At 40.3% G+C, this 19799-nt stretch overlaps 1 long non-coding RNA gene across 1 annotated transcript; it reads right to left on the reverse strand.

Moving 5' to 3' along the window:
• Positions 1–1300: 1300 nt before the first annotated feature.
• Positions 1301–3172, reverse strand: LOC135253411 (uncharacterized). The gene is made up of 2 exons (XR_010329598.1): positions 2532–3172; positions 1301–1830 (listed from the first exon to the last, which is right to left on the reverse strand). It is a non-coding gene; the product is annotated as an uncharacterized LOC135253411 (long non-coding RNA).
• Between the last annotated feature and the right edge of the window lie 16627 nt (positions 3173–19799).

The raw sequence follows: 19799 nt of genomic DNA on the forward strand, positions 1-19799 counted from the left end.
TCTGAACAAACTAAATTATTTTGAAGTAACTTACGAGTGAATTTAGAACGCATTTATAGGTATTTGATCCAGGAGTGACAGTGATTTAAAAGGACCAGTAGATTTATGAAGAAATAGCGAGTATTAGCAACGTTTTCCAATTGTTTTTTTGTTTTTTTTCTGGGTAGCAAACCACTTCAGAGAAAAGTTTTCCCTCCACTACAAGTTCAGTCAAGCACTGCACTTTGAAGCATTCCCCTTAGTGAGGCTCCATTTAATAAATAAATTGCTAGAATGGTGTATTTAAAACGAGAATGGTGTCATGAGAAGTGATGTTCTGACTAGCTTCACCTAAAAGCATCTGCTAGCTTTGTAGCATAGCGTTTTTTTGGCGTTGCTTTTGACGTGTTGTGACTGATGTGTGGGGGAGGGGTGTGAGGTTTATCGTTGGAGCTACAGTCTGCGGGCAGGCTGTGGTTTTCGGTGGTGAACTTCGCGCGCCTCTTTTACCTGATGTTACAGCGTGTTAGAGTGGCGCTGATTACTGCTAGCTGCGTTTGTTGACCATACAGGTTCCCAACGATAGCAATGTGAACTGTAAACTGTAAATAGTAAACTGAATGAGCTAATTATACCTCCAGTTTAATCAAACTATAGCTATGCTGAGTGCATGAGAACAAAATGACAATTTATATGGGCTTTAACATGGTTTATTGAACAGATTATATGGAAAGTTGCAAGTGTCATACATTTTAATTTTTACAATGCATACTATGTCTTAAATGACCACAAGTAAGATTTATTCTGACCTTTAAGTGAATGTACTTATTTTAAATAGACTGCTAATGAGTCTTTTGGCTTTGTTTGCAAGACCGGGTTTTTTGTTGTTGTTGGAGTTAAACTCCTGTTGGTTTGATCCTGGATTAGTCTGCGACCTGCTCAGCCTCCCTGAAGTGCTGTAGCGGCGCGCAGACTGGCGAGCCACCCATGTGAGCAACCTGTGACGTGAAAGCAGACATGTGACTCAAGTCATTTGGTCCAAGTCTCAAGCAAGTCCCAAGTCATTTTTTCTTGGGCAAGTCAAGTCAAGTCAAGTCACAGGTTATGTCAAGTCAAGTCAAGTTGAGTCCTTAGTTAAGGCAAGTCAAGTCCAAGTGAAGTCACTTTTTTTCCCCAAGATACTGCAGTCTTACCTGCAGTATCCGGTCTTTATAAAGAGAAAAGACAAGGTATTAGTACCTGTCTAATAATGCTATTATTGGCCAATCTATTATAATTATTGTTATTCAGTGAAATAAATGTAATCAAACAAAAAACAAACAACTTTATAAAAGCTTATTTATTTCTTAATTTCTTCTCAATCAAAAAAATATTCACTCCCCATCACTTTTAAACAGTGAAATACTGACAGCCAGACTACAACATCAAACTTTGTTACTTTTCATAATTCATAAACATTTCCTTTTTAAAAGGTGTTGCATTTGCAAAATATGAGATTTGAAAGGGTCTTATCTCCGAGCCGAGCATGATGTCGCCTCGTAATGATCCCACCATGGCTAAAGACCCTCTCAACTGGGGCGCTTGATGCTGGCACTGCAAGCACTCTCAGTGCAACCGGGAAAAGTGCAGGGAGGGTGTTCCTATTTGCATCCCAATATGAGAGACAACCCTGCCCACTGCAAAGGCCAAGATAGTTATTCAACTGTGTCTCTGGACTTCTAGTTGTGTCCTGCTTGCGGCGCTTTCTGTATTCTGAGAATAACCCAGTGCTCTCCTCCACCTGCTGCTCCAGATCTTGGGACTCGGGACTCGGGAGTGTTTAGTCAGATGGCACCTCACGTAAAATCAAATCTAATGACAACAAAGACAAAAAGCAAGAGTTAATTTAATTTAAAGGGGAAGTTCACTTTCTAACACTTCTGGGCTCATTTTCACACCTACCCGGGCTTTTGTATGCACCCCAGACAGTTTTTACGTTGATTCCTTCAATATTTATACATACAATAATCAGTGAAAGCACCCCACCCCCACCCCCCCCCACCCCCCTATGAAACTTACACAAAAATTAACCCAACAGCGGTAAATATTAATCTAACAAAATAACTAATTGGAAAAAAGCCAAAATTAGATTAATTAATTAGAAGGGCGATATTAGTCATGGGAAGCAGGGACATGAGTTTACACAATGCAGCCTATATAACATGAAGTTTGATGTTGAATGGGGTGTCTATGGGGTGGGGGTGAAATTGTCTACACTGATCGTATATATTTAAGGAATCAACGTAAAAACTGGGGTGCATACAAACGCCCAGGTAGGTGTGAAAATAAGCCCAGAAGTGTTAGACAGTGAACGTCCCCTTTAATTACTATATAGTTCAGTGTGACATGCTTGTATAAAAGGCTCTAAACATTGTTTATATTGCTGCTACAGCTTTGTGAATGAAAACATGTTCAATGTTCATGTTAGACATAATTTGATCATTATGATGCAAAGACATTACTAATACATTATCTAAGACTATGGAAGGTTGTAAATACATAAATTCACTCACCTTTCACCATGTCAGCAACTTCATTCTTTGGGTCATCATTGACAAGGACATCGTGGTGAAGCCACATCATTGAGAATGCTGAGTCCAGGACAGCTGCTCTTATGTAGAGTGGGTCTGCAAATGGCAGTGATTCTTCTCCTGGTGCTGCTGCTGACATTCTGACGTTAACAAAGATCCCCCAGAATCTCTTCTTGAGCGATCCCTGGAGGCTCTTGACCATGCTTCCCAGAAAGCAAACCTGCTGTTTTAGTTTCTCCAAATGGTGGTTTAGGAATAACACACAGGGGAGAACGGCACTGACTGTCACAATCTTCTCACCCTGTGTGAGATCAGTGGCCTCGGCAAATGGCTGTAGGACATCATACAGCTCCTTCATTAGATTCCACTCTCTAACTGAAAAGACCAGCTCTTTGTGGCCTGTGCCCTGAACAACATGGCACAGTTCCTGATGGCTGAACGAGAGCACTGCTTTGATTTGGTGGAGAGTTCAATTCCACCGCGTGTTCACAGTGGCAGGGATCCCTCGCCAGTGGTGGACAAAGTACACAAACCCATTACTTGAGTCAAAGTACAGATACCCCTGGTCAAATATTACTTCACTACAAGTGAAAGTTGTTTAGTCAAATTTTTACTTGAGTTAAAGTACTGGAGTACTTGCTTTTAAAAATACTTAAGTATTCAAAAGTACATTTTCTTTTTAATGCCAATGCACTGTTGTATTGTTTCTACGATGCATTTACAGAAGCTCATTTACAGATGCATTTTTACTGTGATTAGATAGCAACACATGATAGATAGCATTGCCTGAAATGTGAAACAGTTGGATGACCCTTCGCTCAAATTCCATAAAATTTAATCTGACCAAAGCTCAGACAACTTCATAATTAGCAAACGGGCTACTGTTAGCTAACATTTACATACCTCGACATGAGGGGTTAAATTGGGATTTGGGAGGTTTGTGGACCCTGAGATCCGCTGTGAGGTGGGTGAAAAAAGGTACAAACCAATGAATGTCTCAGCTCAAAATAGTTGTATCTTTAATGTATTGTGCACATAATTGTAATTAAGGAAAACAATGTTTTAAAAAGAATGTATACTACTGATGCAAGCTTTTACATAAAATATTTCAAGTTTACTGAGTGTCATTAATGCTGAGAATTTTTTTACCCATGAAAATAATCGGTCATCCTCCTCTTTTGTCCTCCCTTTCTTCCTCCTTTATCCATCTTTCTTAAACTGTCGAATTGAAACAAAATAAAACCAGCGGCGACTGGTGAGCTGAAAATTGGTGATGCGCAAAACTTTCCTTTTAACTAATCATTGATCTCGAACTGTTTTAATTCATTTTCAGTAATTCATTTTCAGTGATTAACAAGCATACAAACGATCTGAAGCAATTGGAAAGGGGGACACAGCTTCTTCGCATTGTGTTAGGGAGATTAAATGATAAATGCGATTTAGAAAAATCAGTTTTAATCACTAAGCAGTGGCGGAATCTTCCTGATTTTCCTTGAGTATCAATGCAATTAATGCACAAAATAGGCTGCTCAATAGCAATACTATCATATAGCCAGCTCTCCCCAAATAGGCAGTTTTAGCGAGTAGCCTAGGCCTTATAGCCTACATTTATTTTATTATTTATTTTATTTTATTTTAAATATTCAATCCTATCTTAGCTGCTGACCAGCAACCTGCTGATTTTGCTCAAGCAGTCTAAGTTGCCGCTAATAATAGCCGGCGTTCGTGGGGGCTGTTTATTCATCTCTCTTTAAAATGTTGCATAGATGAAATTACATGTTAATGAAATTACCTACCGCGTCCGCTTCCGAACAATCAAGACAATCAACAATATTTGCTTTCTGTGCCTGTCTATATATAAACGACTGTTCCTCCTGAGTTTTTCTTTCTTCTGATGCGAGTAACTGGTGTGGAAGTATGTTTCTCCTTCATTCTTTTAATGTTTTTACATTTCTTCTTATTAAAGATTGTACTGATCAAGAATATATTTAAATGTATGTGGTTATGGGATGATCACTGAAGAACAGTAGGTATTCTGTGTTATGTCTAAGAATTTGTAACTAAGGAAAGACAGTGGCCTCCTTGTACACTGATGCATACTACCTAGAGAATCTTTGAACCCCAGTTGCAGGAGGGAAAATTGTAAACATTTACTTAGTGGAATTTTGTAAGTAACTTCTGTTGGGAAACAGTCTTGTGCAGAAGACCTTTGAGTTGCAAGAGAAGAGAAAGGATACTGACCTAGAAAGAACTGATTTGCTATATCTAGTAAATGTATAGATTATGTTCTATTAAAATGAATGAATGAAAATCAAAGTAATGACAGCAACGGTAATGATATAAACATAGTTTGTTAGAACATGGTGGTGTGTATATGAGTCAATATTTCATTTGGATTACAGCATGTAGTGAATGCATTTAAAGTGCATGTACTTTGGAACTGGAAGATTGAACAATTGTTAATCATGAGGACAAATACTTGTTATTCAAGTCATGCATATACATTCCTCTGCAAGTGTGTGTAGTGAAATATCTGTCATTGATTAAAATTGAAGATTATATAATAGTTATTGTTAAACTAACTGATGAAACATAAGTTTGACCTAGGCTGGGATTGGTTATTTTAAAGGGAAGATACATCAGGGTAGGAGGAGATCTGGTTGTATAAAAAGGATGTAAAACATAATGCGAGGAAGCTCTCTATGTGTCTTTATGGTACTGGAGACCTCCTGTAGGCCTACGTACATGAAAAGGATTATTGATTGAAGAAAATAAAAAGGTTATTAGAAGAAGTCATAATTTCTAGTCTTTATTCTTACATCGCCGACTCACCCACTGAACCTAAGAAGAGGTTTTCCTCCACACTGGCTAGAGGGAACACATGGACTGGAGCATATACGAAAAATGGACTGGATATTGTCATAGTTATTTGTAAAACTGCCGGTCAAAATTATCTATTTACCAAAGGTTGGTGGATGCCGTTCACCCGCGTCCACCCCCAATTTAACCCCTGCTCGACATGCTTTTTCAGGTTGGACGGCGAGTTTTTGAATGCAGCGATGTAGTTCGTAAGGAATTTAAAACAATATGAATCTTTTTGAATTTCACAAATCTCAAACATGGACTTGAGATATGGCCAAGGTGGCGAAGAATCGTCCTTATCACCATCATTACCACCGCCAAGTTCAAATTGAACTGTTCAATCACTGGTGCAACAAGCAAGCACTTTGAACTTGACCGACAGCGTAGTAGGAGTAGGCTACTGTGAATGGTTTTTCTCCTGCGAGGAACACAGCGTGTGGCCAATCGCATTTTAGAAAAGAAAAAAAAAGATTCAACTGCTTACTTCAAAGCTATGCTTCAAAGTAACAAGTAACGACAACCTTCATAGAAATGTAGTGGAGTCAAAAGTACAATATTTATTTTTCAAATGTAGTGGAGTAAAAGTCATGAGTTTCCAAAAAAATAAATACTCCAGTAAAGTACAGATACTCGAAAAATGTACTTAAGTACAGTACTCAAGTAAATGTACTTTGTTATTGTCCACCCCTGTCCCTCGCTGCCCAAACCTGTCCTCAAATGCATCCTTAAAGATGGTAGATGTATGCAGCAGAGAGCTCAATTTGGAGCCTTTTGCAAAGGCACTCTTCATGATCCTTGCATCCTTGAGACCGTCACCAACAACTAACTGCAGTGTGTGGGCAAAGCACTGTTGATGTTTAGGGCTTCCTCTGGTGAGCACCTGGTCCACAGTTTCCTGTTCGCCCCTGGATAGGTCTTCCCACAACTCTGCATTGTCCAGATTTTCGTCATCATTGACTTTGTCATCTTCCTCTTGTGGAAAGCACACAGTAAATGCTCGCTTCATGTTCGTGGCGTTGTCACAAATGACAAAGTCAAGTTTTTGTCAGATGTTATATTCGTCACACATGGATTCGAAGGCTTCTGATATTCTTTCTCCTGTGCGTGTTCCTTTGAATCTATTGCAGGCCAGCAAGTACGAATTCATGGACAGTGACTCCCAAAAAGCCACGCATTCTCCTGTCTGACCAAATATCAACTGTAACTGATACATGGTCTGCACTAGCAAGAAGCAATTTTATTTTCTCTCGACTCTCTGAAACAAGGGATTCTACCTTTGAGGTCATTGTCCTGCAACAGACAGGCAGGTACTTGGAGTCAGCCACAGACAGGAAGTGTTGGAAATGCTGGTTCTCTGTGATTGAAAGAGGCATGTTGCATCCTACCACCAAGTCAGTTACAATGGCATTTGTTATAGCCTTCTGTTTTGGATGGCTAGCAGAATAAGCTTCCTGAGGGCGAGCCTGGGTGAATGTATTGTAATGACAAAAATGACCAAAATTGGTGCTAATTGTATGGTATAAAACGAGAAGGAACTATTTTTTTCTTGATAAAATCATTGTTTTCATAGAATTAACGACCAGAGGTTTTTGCTTAACAACGGTGCAAATAGAACTACCAACCAGAGTTTTGCTTGACAACGGTAAAATAATATGCCCAAACGCCCGTGGAAGAACATTTCACTTTCAGCTGACTAAATCGATAAAAATCAATAAATATAAAAGTAACCATATATAGTCATTGTTGGTAACCCGTTGTATAAGTGGAATAAACCCCTCCGGGCTGTCCCGTTATTGGAAAATAATGTGCTTTGGGGCTGGTTAAGCGACCCTGCGCTTCACCTCGGGCGCACCACCACCCCTGTCATACATTATTTTCCAATAATGGGACAGCCCGTCGTGATGTACTCCTTACGTATCTAACATTAATGTTAGCGAATGTAGCCCCAATCTGTAGCTAACGTTAACTAACATAACGTTACGGAACTTGGCTAAGGGTAACTAGCTACGAAGTTGTGAGAGAACAGATTGTCATATTAGGCTAATGTTAGCAAGCTACGGAGTTGTGAGAGAACAGATTCAATCTGGCTATCGTTAGGTAACATCAGCCCTCACAGACACTTACCGATCCGAATGAGTCTTCAAATGACGAACAAAGTTTGATGTTGTAGTCTGGCTGTCAGAAATTTTTGATGAGTAGGTCTTGCATTTAGCAGTTTGCCTTTTTCCTTCACATATGAAATTTTTGAATCCGAAACGTATTACTCTTGGCACAGTCACGGCCACTACGATGGTCCAATGTCTAATCTGATCTGATGATTATACCGTCTGTAGTCTGGAGCGGGAGAGTGTAATGAGTGCTTCTCGTTGAAGAAAAAAACGTCAGGTAGCGAGGAGCTTGACTGACAGGGTGGTCATCCAATCATGACATTGCCATTCCCAGCGTGCGCTCCTACACAGAAACAGAGCACAATTAAGTCCCGCCCACACCGGAGGGGAAAACAATTAATCGCTCTCCATTGACTTTGTATTGCGTGAAGGTGCTTCCTTGTCACTTTCGTCTGCTAGCAAACAACAGAAAAATACACAAAAGCTGGTGTGTGGTGGGATGCACTACCAACTGGGTAAAGAACCCAGAACTAATTTTTATAAGTTGCCAAACCGAAAAACCTGTCCTAACATTGGAGTCTAGTGGTGTGTCAGCTAGCAAGCTAGCTACAGGCTACAGTACGATACTGTCATTCGAAATAAGTTGGAGTTGGCTAGCGACGTAGTTTCAACAAGCTTGTAGATGGCTATTAGAAGGGGAAGCTAAAATCATAGCTACTTAGGTAGCGTTAATAAAATTGCAGGTAATATTTTATATTTCATATAATATTTAAACTGAAAACATAAAATTAACACAAACAAGTCATTCGAGTCATCATGTCTCAAGTCAAGTCACGAGTCTTTAACTTCCAAGTCGAGTCTCAAGTTATTTATTTTCTGTCAAGTCAAGTTGCAAGTCATCAAAACAGTGACTCGAGTCCAAGTCACAATGACTAGAGTCCACATCTCTGCGTGAAAGGGAAGGAAAGAGTTCATTTGTGCCTTTCTATAGCAGTGGTAGGAAAAGTGCTTTTGCATTTTCATTCCTACACACTGGAAAACCAGAAGTGAGTGGTTCAACGACTACACGGACTGAACTGATTTTGCTCTGATCCTCATTTAGTTCACAACAAAACGGACTGAGTTAAAACGCCATTCGTCCTGAGTGAGCGTGGGTTTATGTATATTCACACTGTTAATGTTTTCATGTGTTCTTATTGAGCTGATACTTGACCGATGATTTAAAATTAAGCTGATACTTGATTGATGATGTAGAATTGAAGTGTTTTAGATGGAGGTATTTCGAATTTGGGGTTTTTGAATTGATCTGTTTTATTTTGATAAGTTTAATTTACACTGGTACTTTCAAGAGTCTTAAATAAGAGTCTTAGTGTCAAAATAAAAGCCCTGGTTTCAGAGTGAGAGTCCTATAGCCTAACCATCAGCAAATTATACTAGAACCAATGACTATAATAGTAATAAACCAACATAGAAATACTAAAAGTGCAGAGTAAGCATAATAATAAGAAAAATAGCTAAAAACTAGTGGAACCAGGAAGAGCATAAATACAAAACAAAAGTAAAAGGTATTGATAAGTACCATTTTGGGGATCATTCTCTTTGTTTTTTGTTTTGTTTTTTGGATCATTGTACATGTCAGCTATTGTTTTTCGTTTCATTCTACTTTTCTAAGAAAATTAAAACAAAAGGTAACAAACAAAACAGTGAAAACAAGTAAAACAACCATTTTCTTACCTTTGAAATATAACTCATGCTTCTGTGTGACATTCTTGTTGTGCAAACAGCTACCATCTCTCTTGACACTAATTTGTTATCTTCTGATCACGCGGTCCATACATTACCTGATTTCACTCCTAGTAGCGGTGTTAATACCGAAACACTTGTTACACTTAGTTTGCCCCGAGGCATTAGTGGAAGTATCGTGGGTGTCAATTAGGTGTGTGCATGGGGATATTCACAACACCCAGTGGTGCCAGTGGAAATTCGACACGGGGGCAAAAAGCATAAAGTAAAGGCTGCGATTAGCTCCTGCCTGTCGCATCCTCATTATTGGGTACTGATTGGCCGGGGATAGCAATCACGACCGATAAGAAACTGAACTATGTGATGTGCTCAGTGGTGACGCAAGGTCGTCTGACGCTGCCGAGGGAGAGGAGGGGTCGGGAGAAGCTCTCGCGAGAGCTTCCCCGATTTCCGGCATACATCTCCACGAGAACTTTCCGCACGAGCAGTCTCGGGCTGATACTTTACGCTATTGATACGCTATTGATAGTCACCGGGTTTGCCCTGGCACCACTCTAGTTCACCCATATTTTTCTATTATTAAAGATGAGTGAGTCATGACACTCAAACCGGAGAGGAAAACACCCAGTTGTTGGTACCGAAGAGCAGTCGGGAAATGCTTTTCCAGGTGGCTCACCATAATCTGATGGCTGGTCACCTGGGTGTCGCTAAAACACTGAGTTGACTAATGGCCCGATTCTATTAGCCAGGCATTCGGGGCAAAGTGCAGAGTTGGTGTGCATCTTGTCCTGAGTGTCAGTTAATCCCACGACCACTCCAAAAGCGCCTGTGCATACATTACTTTTAATTGAGGTCCCATTTGAACGGTTGAGGATGGACCTCATCGGGCTATTAAGCGAAAGTGCACACGGGCATCGCTTTGTGTTAGTTTTAGTGGACTACGCAACGCGATACCCAGAAGCAGTGCCACTGTGTAGCCATGTGGCTTCAAACTAACGATTGAAAGAGCAAGGACATTTCAATTGCCTAATACACGGTTCCTCGATTTCTCCGTCACCATGACCCACATTGACAACGTGTGAGTCCAAACATCAACTTCACATATTCTTTGACCTGTTTGACCGGAAGCAAGAAGGTAAAAAATAAGCGGTTGGAACGCACCTAGAGAAAAGTGAAAGGGAGTACCAAAAGGTGGCCATCATGTGCAGATGGCCACCATACAAAGGTGACCACCAAGACAGGTTTCATTGTAGATGTAACCAACTTTATCAAGAACAAATAGCAAAAATATCAATAACTAGTTAAATATAAAAACTAGATGATGGCTAGCGAGCTACATATTTTGTTACCAGATTTGGCTAGCTACATTGGCGATCCAAAGCTTACTCTCAGCCTTCCCAGAATACAGTAATGAAAATGTGATGTATCTGATTTTGTCTACACCATTTAGCTCTTTTCAGTATGTTATACAAGTACAACAATGTTTAACTATGTACTGGAACTTTGGGGACTCTCTGCTGATTGACTTTTATCATTAACCTTTTTTTGGTCAACCAAGTGTCTGTCTGCTTCCTCTTGTGATCCTGTTAAAAATCTATTTACTGACCACTTAAATTAAGAAAATAATGCTTTCATATATGCTACTTAGTTGAAATAAAAATAAATCAAATTGTAAAGTTTTGCTTTTGTACCTGATTGATCAAACAATTTGAAGCTACTGGTTTTTTCTGGTGGAAGAATATTTCAAGTTGTTCACCTGTCACCTGGTAAATTTCAATGAATTGGTGCTTTTTGCCCAAATATTGAACTATACTGCCTAAACCCCATCTCCATACAGGAAGTACATTGAGATGACATAATTCATGAACAGTTGCAGTTGTGTTTGTTTTAAGTGTGTTTTGTCAGTAACACCAGTAACCCCTGTGACTGCTGCAACTTCTGCTGTAGAAATCGGAATTTTGTCTTTCTGGTATTGACCTCATCATCCCCTACTCATTTTCACCCCTCCAGCTTTTGCTCCATGGTTCCTCATTCCAACTGCAAGATGGTATTACCCAGAGCCTCCCGACCTGCATCCAGCCATCACACAATGTTTCCATTGATGCGTTCACTCTTCACAGAGCGGTTACTGTGAATGTTCGCAAGCTGTGCATGACTGTGTGTGAGGCTGTATCCTGGAGGGAACCAGGGGTTTGGAAACTACAGTGTTTCCAGGGAAACACTCAGACCTGCCAGGATACAGATTCCCCAAAGGGGCCAGTCTCAGTTGCAAAGCCTCTGCTGCTGTTCCACGTTTCTCCTGCTCAGACATGCATTGCTGTGGATGATGAGAGCTGATACAAAATAAAATGAAAAATTTCTCAGCAAGTGAGAATGCAAGAAAGAGTAAGAGAGAGATACAGCGAGAGAGAAAAAATAAAAATATATATTTTTTTATTTAACCTTTATTTACCCAGGGTAGGTTCACTGAGGATGGATGCTCTTTTGCAGGAACGCCCTGCTTCACACTCATACACATTCACACCTGGGAGCTGCCCAGTACAACCACAATCCTGTTGGCTACTGAGCAGCTCCACTGGAGGGAGAGAACACTTTTTTGCTAATTAAATCAGGGGATGATTAGGTGGCAAGTTTTTGCGAGAGCCAGATCTGGGGTTTTAGCCAGAACACCGGGGAACCCCCTACTCTTTGCGAATAGTGTCATAGTGTCAATAATAACCACAGTGAGTCAGGACCTCGGTTTAACATCTCATCTGAAAGACGGCATCTCCTACAGCACAGTGTCCCCGTCACTGCACTGGGGCATTGGGGTTTATTTGATCAGAGGGAAGACTGCCCTCTGCTGGCCCACCAGCACCACTTCCAGCAGCTACTCAGTATTCCCTGGTGGTCTCCCATCCAAGTACTAACAGTCGGCAGGAGCAGAGTGCGTGGTGGTATGGCTGCTGGCAATATATATATATATATATATACAGACAGACAGACAGAGAGAGAGAGAAAACGGGGGGGGGGGGAGAGAGAGTTGTGTTCTCCAGCTGTATGTTCCTGATTGTTTGAGTTGAAACTGAGTTGAGTTGAGTCTGAAATTTGGCAAAGATAGTGAGGTAAAAAGGCAAATATAAATCTTTTTCTGCTGTGGTACCTGCCAGCATTATTGTTTGCATTCAAAACTAATCATGACTTGGGTCTTGGCTGTTGCTCCTTGTCTTTCTTTGCAGGACAAACACATGAAGCTCCTGCCTTATGCAGATGACCTGGCTGTGTTATCACCCTATAGAATAAGGATTAACACCAGAACTAGGAGCCACTGCCTGAGCAGTACTGTGAGAACCATCTAACAAGATTATGAATAGAGATCAATGAGGATAGGGGAGACCCACTAAAAAGACTATGATAAGAAAACAAAGACTTACACATCCAGAAGTACTTTGTGTTATAAGCTTAAGCCAGGTAAAAATTTGCACAAGTATCTCTACATTATATATAATAATGTACATACTAATATACGTACATACTAGGTAAGGGATGGGACCCATTCAGTCATCAGACTACTCTATCTTGGAAAACCATACCAGATTAAGTCAGACTACTTCAAGTTTAAACAACATATAATGTAATTGGGGATAAGGCTGATCCTATGATTTTGGAAACCATGAGGAAGAGCACAAAAGTTTTAATGGATCTGAGACCAGTTCTTCTAACCTGTACTGCAATTTAAGGCAGCTAGTGTTTAAACTGATGAACCAACTAACATCACACACACAAGGGTTAAGATAGATACATTAAAATGCAGCTGTCACATCACATATACCCATTTAACATCTTTCAATGTCAGGATAAGAATGGGAGACAGGTCCTGGATAAATGTAATCTCAAGAGATCACAGGAGGCAGGGATGTCCTTTCTCTCACCAAAGGGAAGGACAAAGGACACAATCCCATATGATGCAACAAAACAGGGTCTCATTTCACCGAAGTGCCATTTACCTTGAGAAAGCCTTTTCTGTGCCTCCCCCACCAATTATGCATGCCGCATGTCAGTGCAAGGACTGGCCTACCTAAAGATTGAATTCAAACTTAAGGTAATGGGAAATGTTAGGCTGTATACAGACCAGATCAGGCAATGCGGCACAATGCAAGCCAGACGCAGATGTCAAAGCTGGGTACACCAAATAAACCAGGCGAGGACACAACTGGGAGAGTATCATCGTTTGGTCCATAATCTCCGCCTGGATAGCGCCCGGTTTCAGCTATATTTCAGTCTCTCTACCTTATCTTCACAGTTGCTTGGTAAACAGCGGAATGCTACATGGTGATTGGCCACCGCAGCGTGAGGTCGGGTTGCGTTACAGCAAAAGTTTATTCTTGTTCTACTTCTTCCCGCTTGGCCGCTGCGGTTTTCTTTCTGCACCCTATGCGGTCCCGAATCCTGCAGCCTAAATGCACTACTCCCATTTAAATGAATGGGAGGACTGCCATTTTTCCCGCATTGCCTGATCTGGTCTGAATGCAGCCTTAGGCATGTAGGCATGCAGTGTCTCTGACCCCCGGTATGGTGTCCTGTGTCATCTGCTTTGTCTCTTCAGAAGAGGTGAGACCCATTGATTATCTGCCTAGATTAGAGTATCAGTGGATTTTAAATTGCCCCAATCACATTTGCTTTGATGCTTGTGACGGGGAGGCCAGGCCACATTCTTATTCACTGTTTCCCTCTCTAAAGCCCTATTCGAACGGGACTAGTATTACCTGGGGACCTCTAGTAACTTGTAATAATTGCGGAGGTCGTCTGTGATCTTAATCCCTTGCGAATCTGCCATGTCCGTAATTTGTAAAGTAAAAATTCCACCGCAAATTACCTACCATATTTTGCCAAACACAGAGGTCATGTGATAATATTTGTCCTGTGCGAATCGGCATCTCTGTGATTTGGAGTCATATTTTACTGTTACGCAGGGCAGAGCCTTGACATTTTCAATCATATCCGGGGGGATAATGTCAGTAAATTCGAGTAAAATACAGACTTCGCTTATCCTGTGCGAATGCGCCGCACGAAACACAGACGTGGGGGGGTAATTTCTAAATCACATGAGGTCCCCAGGTAATACTAGTCCTGTGTGAATAGGGCTTAAGGCTGGATTCACACCAGATCAGGCAATGCGGAAAAAACGGCAGTCTTCCCATTCATTTGAATAGGGGTCGTGCGTTTAGGCTGTGGGAGTGGGGACCGCATGAGATACAGAAAAAAACGCAGCAGCTTGCGGCAAGAAAGTAGAACCAGAATCAACGTTTGCCGTAACGCAACCCGAGTCACACTGCGGTGACCAATCACGTAAGTTGTTTAAATTACCATGTAGCATTCCGCTGTTTACCAAGCAACTGTCAGATGAATTACTGACGCGATTCATTTCCTAAAATTAGATTTTATGACCGTCATCATTATTTGACAGTGCCGGGTAATGGGACGAGTACCAAAACAATAGTTACTAGCTAAATATCAATTCTGAATGTCGGAATTAAGATGTATAAAAAAGATTAGCTATTTAGCAGTTATTGCATGCTAGGTTATTGTACCTAGCACTATGGAGTTCATGGACCAAACGATGATACTCTCCCAGTTGTGTCCTCGCTTGGTTTATTTTGTGTACCCAGCTTCGACGTCTGCGTCAGGCTTGCAGTCTACGTTGCAAAATAACGGTAGCAAGAAGCTTGCTTTGGTTTCTGTTTGTGTCTATTTGTTTGAGTTGGAAATTGGGGGGGGGGGGGGATTAAAGTTCACAAAATGGCCCATTTGTGTGAGCCATGTAGTGACACGCCCATACCTCCACACAACCCTGTGGCAAGGTGCCGCATTGTCTGATCTTGTGTGAATCCAGCGTAAGGCCAAAATCTAAACACTACAGTACCTATCCTACATATCTTTAGAGTTTCCATTTTGAGGGCCTTAGCAATATGTGCTTCATGGCAGTGACTTAAAGTATAATATAAGTGAAAAATGAGTAAATGAATAATGGTTATGAAATGATACAGTTACAAATACAAGTGCTATAATAAAACATTGTCGTTAAAACTGAAAAAGTTCCTTATAACCATGTATGACTGTTTGTGGAATATTATAAACTTATGAAGTATAAATGCATTATAAACAGACCATCAAATAAAATGGTACCCACATACACATATCCCCACACTCTGACATGCATGCACACATTCACACAAACCCTCACAGACACATGCTGCTGCATATTAAATATAGACATGCTGAGCAGGAGTCTGCCAGGCCATTAATAAACCATAATTCATTTATTTTTAATTATCTTCTGAAATGTAATTATCATCTATTCATAAAACCAGAAAAAGTGGAGTGCTTGATTATTTTTAAATGTGTTCTACTCCTTCTTCATAAAAACTTTAATTTCTGCTCAGAGACAACAGTGATTGTGTCTACCCCAAAAATGAATGAATGAATAAATTCAAAACAGCTCTGAAACAGGTAAGAAAGAAATAAATAGTGGATCAGTATTCCGGTAGGTATAACATCTCATGTATTAAACAGCAGTAGTGCCTGGAAAGCTGACAAAGAGTACACCGCAGATGAAGGATTTATGCCTTGCAGTCTCTCTCTCTCTTTCTCTCTCTCTCTCTCACACACAAATTCAAGTTGCTTTTATTGACAGGAAATACATACAGTGGGCTCCAGGATTATTGCCACCCTTGACAAAGATGTACAAAAATGCTTTAAAAAAATGCTAAACTATAAAATAAAATAAAAAACAGGTTCCACAATTATTGGCACCCCTGGTTTAATACTTTGTGAAAACACCCCTGGCAAAGATGACAGCCATGAGTCTTTTCCTATAATTTGTGATATGGTTAGAGAACACATTTTGAGGGATTTTTTGACCATTGCTCCATGTAGAACTCTCAGAATCATTGATATCTTCTCAGAATCATTGATATTGGGTTTGCGCTTGCGCAACGTTCAATTTTGGCCTCATCTGACAATAGCACTCTCTTCCAGTCATAATTCCAATGAGGTTTGGCAAGCTCCAGATTCTTGGTTTTGTTTATTGTGCTCAGTAAGGGCCGTCTTCGTGCCACCCTTCCAAAAAGTTAGTTGGTATGGAGGTGCCATTTTATTTATTTTTTTTTAGACATTTTGACCGCTAGAAGCAAACCAATTCTTAAACTGTGATCATTGGGTTATTAGTGGCCTCCCTCACCATCTTCCTCACCATCTGTGGGGACAACATGCACTTGCTTCCTCTTCCTGGCAAATTTGCAACCATTCCATATGTTTTACTCCTTTTTATTATTGCCCTTACAGTGCTAAGTGGTATGTTTAACCGTTTATGTATTTTTTTGTACACTATATGGTAAATTACCATCGGTCTCTTCTGAATTGACAGTTGGCTTTTCCCATGCTGATGGATGATGGGGGGATTTTGTATGGTTGTTACCTCATTTTTATTCTCTAGTGAAACAGGAAGTGATGGAATGACACAATATAGTTATTTTAGACTGAGATGAACTAAATTAAGTAAAATTGTATTGCCAATTTCATTTTGTTTGATTTTACTTACAATAATTGTTAGGGGTGCCAATAATTATGGCACCTATGGTTTTCAGAAAAAATTAGATTACTTAATAAAAAAACATTGAAGCATGAGAGTAAATGTATTGAAATAAAAGTATATAGTTTCCCATATGTTTGAACATATAGATTATTATCTGTGTCATTTATTATATGCAGCCTTTTTTTATTAAGGGTGCCAATAATTCTTGAGCCCACTATATAAATATTGTCAAAGCATCAGAAATATATTGAAATACATGTGTAAATTGAAAGACTAATAACAGTTTACATTCTGAAAACAACGATAACAACAATATTATTGTTAAATCAACACAAGCATTTAAAAATAAAACAATTTCCTGTGTCTGTTAGGATGGTGGGGCAGTGGGTAGCAGCACTGTCGACTTACAGGAAGAGGGTCGTGGGTTCGAATCTCGGCTTGGGGCTTTCTGTGTGGAGTTTGCATGTTCTCCCTGTGTCTGCAAGGGTTTCCCATAGTCCAAAGATATGCAGGTAGGCTAATTGGAGACTCTAAATTGCCCATAGGTATGAGTGTGTGAGCAAATGTTGTGTGTGCGATAGATTGGTGGCCTAGCCAGGGTGTATTCCTGCCTCTTGCACAATGCACACTGGGATAGGCTCCAGCACCCCCCGCAACCCTGATCAGGATAAGTGGGTATAGATAATTGATGGATGGATGGATGTTAGGATGGTCACTCAGTGTTATGGCGAGCTGAAATATATTGAGCCGCAATTGGAGCTATTGGTCCTTCTCCTAATAGGACTGCCCATTTGTCGTACTTTGATAAGAAATGTAAGTTCCTTATAATTATTGAAAATTGGTGGAAAAAGACTTACATTTGTGTATTTTGTACAGTTTAGGAGGAAGTGCATCTCTGTCTCAACCTCTTATGTCTTACAGTGACCACATATTCGTTCTTAGCCATGAGTTTTTGTAATCATGAGTTTTTGATTGTGACTGATACACTGTGGCTGGTTTGCAGCACTCGTCTGAGCATGGTGCAGGTTGGTTTGGGTTACAGAATTTGTAAGCTTCAGTACCTGCTGACTGAGGGGATGCTTTTCAGGGTTCAGTTTGGGATTATAAGGCTTTAGGTTGTAGTGTGTGATTGGGACTTGATTTAAGGTGCATCCAGAATTTTAGAGCTCTTTTTTGTATATTTATAACCAATGGAAACTGGCCTAATTCTGCCCTACATGCATTATTAGGTGTTTTAAGCCCCTGGTTCCAGATGTCAGAAATGAATTCAGCACAGCCTTCTGCAGCTCAGTAATGCTGTGGTTTAGCAGCTCATTTCTGATGCTGTCAGGACCACAAGCTTTTTTATTGTGGTGCTGTTCTGCTCAAGTTATTCCACACATCCCAGAACTGATTTTGATTGATTGATTTTTGATTGTTTCGATTAGTTGTTTATCAACATAGTTTTGTTTCTTTATTTTCAGTATGTATTGTTTAAGGTTTTCATAATACTTGAGGTAAATCTTGCTTATGCTGCTGCTGTTTATGTTTTTGGTTTGATAATTGTCTCAATTGTTTTATGATATTTTTGCATTCTAAATCAAACCATTTTTCAGTACGTTTTTGTTTCACATTTTGTCTTGTTTTTAGAAGGCTGGTATCAATTGCTGCTTTGTGGAATATATAATTAATGTCATTAACTGCTAGATTCATTCCTTCATTGGAATGCTAGATTAATGTGTATTATTCAAAATGTTGATAGTGTTAGTTAGTAACTCATTTGAACTGATTGCTTTATATATATTTATCTTTGCTGTCTGGAGCCCATCTGTATGGTTGGTTGGGATTGTACAGCTTACTGGGCTGTTTTTCAGTTTTTTTTTCACGTGTACAGTTTTTTTTTTAGGAACAAATTTATTTCATTGTGATCTGAGAAGGGAGTTTGCTGCCTGATGGTAAATGCACTGATAGAGGAGGAGTCAATGTCAGTGATTGCATAATCAACTACACTACTCATAAGGGCTAAAGTATATGTGAACTGCCCTAAGGAGTCCACTAAACACAGGCCTGCTCAAACACATGGTTATTTTCTTTCAAATCTATGTAGTCATTTTCTATGCCTGTGTGGGCCTTAAAGTCTCCAAAGATCATCACAGTTCCCTGGGCCGGGAAATTGACAATTTCTTTGTGAAGGGTTTGAAGAACTTGCTGAAGTAGGGAGACTCTGATGGAGGAGTATATGCTGCACACCAATATATGTTTTTGTCACAGATTCCAATAATTTTACTTATTTTTAACCATGTGTGTTGTTCCTTGTTAGACATTTGTGATGTGCTAAATGAGATCCCCAGGAGGACCAGCAGAATGGTGTGGTCTTGGTGCAGCTTGGGGTGTGTGGCTGCATTTTATGGCGTCCCCTGTGGGCAGATATGTAAGGCAGGGCTATTAGGTTGCGTCCCAGGGCTGGAACTTTTAACGTTTTGGCAAAAATTTTACCTCCCTGGTTTAAATGGAGTTCATTATAGAGATGCCAGGAGCGGATGGTAGAGTGGTGTGCCGGGTGCACATCTGGCTCAATATTTGAGTTTATCTCCTGGAGGATATGGGGAGGTATATCTGTTCTGGGCAGCTCTGGCAGTTCTGTGGTGCATGCTGCACAGGTCATTGGTGCTGTCACAACAAATAGTTAGCTGCTCCGCTAGCCAGCATTACGCACTTATATGCCGATATGCACTTATAGCTAGTCACCGTGACAGCATTTTCAGTAATATGGGAGCATGCAGTTGGAATCCTCTATGGAAAGCAACCTCACAGCGATATTATTTATGATCAGTAGACAGTGTTGTGCTTCACTTCGGGGTGCTTATTCCGCTCTTACAGCTAGGTTCCTGCCAAAACCACTGCAAAGAGGGCGTCATTGACATTTCCTTCTGACGTCTATGACGGCAATTGTGACCACAGCATCTATTTTGCCTTATCCATTTC

This window comes from Anguilla rostrata, chromosome 4, assembly GCF_018555375.3.
Source record: "Anguilla rostrata isolate EN2019 chromosome 4, ASM1855537v3, whole genome shotgun sequence".
Lineage (NCBI taxonomy): Eukaryota > Metazoa > Chordata > Actinopteri > Anguilliformes > Anguillidae > Anguilla > Anguilla rostrata.